Source organism: Nanorana parkeri, unplaced genomic scaffold, assembly GCF_000935625.1.
Source record: "Nanorana parkeri isolate BGI_ZX_2015 unplaced genomic scaffold, ASM93562v1 scaffold635, whole genome shotgun sequence".
Lineage (NCBI taxonomy): Eukaryota > Metazoa > Chordata > Amphibia > Anura > Dicroglossidae > Nanorana > Nanorana parkeri.
In genome coordinates this window covers 728,594-733,248 of record NW_017306903.1, presented here as the reverse complement: position 1 = coordinate 733,248, position 4,655 = coordinate 728,594, and positions in this window count along the sequence as shown.

Below are 4,655 nucleotides of genomic sequence, written 5' to 3'. Positions count from 1 at the left end.
TCTGGGCCTCAACACCACCTTGTTCTTATTACAAGATAAAGCCACCAGCTTCTACACTAGGTTTGCAGAGGTGATGGCTACAACAAGCACCACCTTATGAGTAAGAGTGGAAAGAGGAATATCCCTGATAGGTTCAAAGGATGGTTTTTGATGTGCTGAGAGAGCCAGAGGACAGTGAACACCCTGCACATAGGTCCTGATAAAGGGTTGAGAAGCCAACAGTCTGGGCCAAGAGAGCAAGAGCAGAGATCTGACAATTGTGGTGAGGGTCAATTGCTAGTTGAGACCTATCTCTAAAAAGACAGATCATTTCCTGGGGTGAAAGCCTTGCACCCAGCCAAGTATGCCTTTCTAGATTTTAGTAAGGTGAGAATAACTGATTCAGGGGTGCCACTGTCTCTCAGAACCTGGGCTTTAACAGCAGTGCCAATAGAGCCAGTGACTATAGAGCAGGTGGTAAATCGCTCCTATACGGTCTGGAAGAGCCCACGGAGTGTCCACAAGGAGTCTTATTAGATAGGAGTACCATATTCACCTTGGACAATCAAGAGCTAGATGGATCACTGAATGTCCTCTATATTGATACTGTTAGGCAGAGGTGGGGGAGTTTAAGGAGAGGAAAAGCATAGATCAGGGTGTACTGACCCCCACAGAGCCACCAGAGTAGCCACTGCTTCCACTAGAGGATTCATATATCTAGAGACAATTCTGCTGTTGAACCTGGAGGCCGGCAGGTTCATATCTGGAGTCTCCCATCTGTGACACAGGTTCTGGAACATCTCCAGGAGTAGGGACCCCTTCCCTGGATACAAACTCTGCCAGATGAGAACCTTTGCCTGCCATTTGTCAACCTGGGGTGTAAAGAGCAGAAAAAGCTGGGACGTGAAGTCCTGCGCAGAACAGGATCAGTTCTACGGCTCTTGCCATGGCGAGCTTTCTGGTTCCTCCCTGATTATTGTCAAGATGTCGTATGACTGAAATTGAATGACCCTGCACCTGGGAGGTCCAATGTTACAAGGACAACCAAAGCTCTAAAATATTGATTGGGAAATGCTATTACTCTGATGTCCAAGTCCTGTGCACTGATGGGCTGCCAGCACTCCTCCCCAGCAGGCTGGCATCTTTCACGAAGATCCTACTAAAGACAAGAACTCACCAACTGCAGACATGAAGCCAGGGGCAACCCGATTTTCAGTGCCAGACGAATCAGTCTGTCCAAGGACTGTACTGATTTGGCCTGCAACAACAGAACATTGCATTGTAGAAGTCTGGCATTAAACCGGGCAAATGGGTCTTAAAAGAGGCTACCCCATCAGCCCTAGGAGAAGCATAGTCAGATGATTCCTAGATTGAAGAATATAAAATGTCTACACATCCCTGTAAAAATGCCAGATTTTTGAGAAGCAAAGGGAGAAAAAAAAAAACCAGACCACGATAAATCACTTCAGAATGTTTTCCACCTTTTAATGTGACCTATAATCTGTGCAATACTATTAAATTGTATAAGAATGAAAAACTTACACTATAGCGTGGGTATTGTACAATGTTGTTACAATAACCAAGGTCCCATCATCAGGCAAATAACACAGTGAGCACTATGTTATTTGCCTGATGAAAGGACCTCGGTAGGTTTTGAAACGTTGCTCATGCTTGTAGTGGTGGTGGTTGGTGGTGGTGGTGCCGCCACAGGACCTACGCACCTTGCAGTCATTGAGTCCATGACTCTGTATACAAAAGTATTCTGCAGTCAAGTGTGACTCCATCTGTCTGACAGCTAAAGCTTGCCCAAAATTGGGTCATGCAACAGGACAATGATCCCCAGCAAATCTACAACAGAATGGCTGAAAGATAACCAAGGTGTTGCAATGGCCCACTCAAAGTCCATACATCAACCCGATTTAAATGCTGTGAACAGCTGTGCATAAACAAATGCCTCAATGAACTGAAGCAACGTAAAGAAGAGTGGGCCTACATTCCTCCATAAGGATGTGAGAGATTGATAAAGTCATACAGAAAAGGATTACTTCAAATGATTGCTGCTAAAGCTGGTTCTACAAGCTACCGTGTCATAACATGTACTTAGTTTTTCACACATGGCTTCTCCATTTTGGCTTTATGTTTGTAAAATAAATAATGACGGTGTAATATGTCATGTAGTTGTCTAAGGTTTTATTTACCTCATTTTAAGACCTGCTAAGGACCAGATCATTTTTATTTTATTGTGGATACTTAAAACCATAGAATTCAGACGGTGTACTTTCTTTTTCACACAACAGTACTATTTAACATCAGTTTCAATATGATTGGCTAATTCTGAACCAAGCCACATCCCTAATTTTAAGAGGGTGTGCACACTTACGCAGCCAGATTTTTAATTTTTTTTCCCACTAAACAATTTTATTTTTTATTTTATTTTTTTTCATTGAATTGTACACATTATAGGTTACGTTAAAGGTGGCAAACAATTATAAAGTGATTTATCTTGGTCTGATTTTTTTACTTCTCAAAAACTTTGAATTTTTATAGGGGTGTGTAGACTTTTTATATCCATTGTCTGCCAGGAAACCATATCCCTTTTAATAGCAGTAGATCAGTCAGTCAGGGCTTGACAGATCAGTCACAGCTAAAACCAGTTGCAGCGCAGGACCTGCCAAGGAGAACAAAGCTTTAGAGTAGGGCTGAACAATTCCTGGTTACTGCATGCAAATGGGACTGAAAAGAAAACTGGTGACAAGTCATTGCAGGTGGGGAGGCAGGCAATTAATAGCAGCTTGCCCCCCTTCCCAGGGTTTAGTTCTGTTTGGCCCAGGCTTTTTCAAAACTGCAGCCATACATCACTGGGCATACACAGATAGGAGAGCTGCTGGACATGCACGATCAGCTGGCCAAGTAGGATGAAGGGAGTCTCAAGCCCTCATGTTGCTGTTCCCCCAGCCAAGCTGTACAGCAGGCCCTGTCCTGGCTTTAGCATATACAGCAGAGCTTAAGGCTGATGGTCCGGGACCAACAGCCACGGTCTGTGCTGGACATACTTTACATCGATACCTTGGTGAGATCAGCCAATGGCAGTCTCATTACAGTATTATGATGGAGTAGTACAGGACCGCCTCACTGCTGTCCCTAGAGCTTGGCTACCTAGTACACAAGGGGGGTGTGTGTGTGTTATGCTGGGGGTAGATTATTTGCGGGGGCAGAAAGCACTATCTAGCCCTCTGAAATAATTATTAGCCCTGTGGGGACAGAGAAAAGAAGCCATGTCACACTGCAGAGTTGCTAGAAAAGTCTAAAGATCTGACAGGTAAAATGTGGGACAAAATCTGTGTGTGGACACTTTTACCCTACTATAAAGTATTGGCCTAAGCCAAAAGTTGACTCAACTTAGGTCAACTTCTAATGGATATCCCATAAATCACTAAAACGATTGTTTGATAATTGCAACTGCTTTGGTTTGATTGCAGAAATTGTGTCTTTCAGTTTGGGAGTCATGGCAAAACACTGCAACTCCTCACGCTGGTTGATTTATCAAGGCCAGGAGAAACTCACCATCAAAGTCTCAGTGGTTCATGCCTCAGAGGCAGCACTGGAGAAGGTTAGTGGAGTGTGTGCTGGAGGCACCACATACGACAGGGCAGGACTAGCACAAAAGGTTAGACTTCTCACGGCAGCGCTAAATAAAAAAAAGTTAAACATGTCTATCCTTTTAGGACACTAGCAAAAAAGTAATGCATGCTTTGAGCCGGGCTGGCCTACAATTTTTGTTTGCCAGCATCCAATCCTTTAGGCAGCAGTATAACTTCCCTGTATCCCTCCATGGACTCCTAACACATACTGTATGTATGTCACATCACAAATTAAGGTAAATGCCACAATACAAATTTAAACTATGAGCAACACACAGGAGTCCTGCTTGTCACTAGAACACCAGTGTGTTAGTTTTCACTAGGGATGCACCGGTTTCTCCATATCGAGTACCGACATTTTCCTTTCGGTACTCACCGATATAGTACCGATACCAGTGCTTCCGCTGGCATGGAGCCAGTAACGACATGCTGCCCGGCAAGCCAGCTCCATGTTGTTTGACTGGGAAGCCGGTTTCCCGGCCAATCAGCAGTCAGCCTTCCAACCAATCAGGAAGCTAGGCAGCAATTAATGACACGACTCCCGGCTTCCTGATTGGTTGGAAGCCCCAGCCAATCAGGAAGCCAGGTCATTAATCGCAACCTGGCTTCCTGGTTGCCCAGGAAGCTGGCTCCATGTTCCTCTACAGCACTGCCAGTCAGAGGAAATCTTCCTCTGACTGGCAGTTCTGGTATTGAGGAAGTTATCGGAGCATTCGGGCGAGTATTATTATTATACAGGATTTATATAGCGCCAACAGTTTGCGCAGCGCTTTACAATCTGAAAGAGGAGGGGGGAATGATATATAAGGAGGGAGCTGTGTGGGGATGAATTATTTGAGAATGTGAAGGTTCAGTGGTTGGGTCGAGGTGGGATAGGCTTCCCTGAAGAGATGAGTCTTTAGGGAATGCCTAAAGGCAGTCAAGGTGGGAGATAGACGGACAGGTTGGGGTAAAGAGTTCCAGAGGATGGGAGAGACTCTAGAGAAGTCCTGGAGGCGAGTATGGGAGGAGTGGACAAGGGAGCTGGAAAGCAGG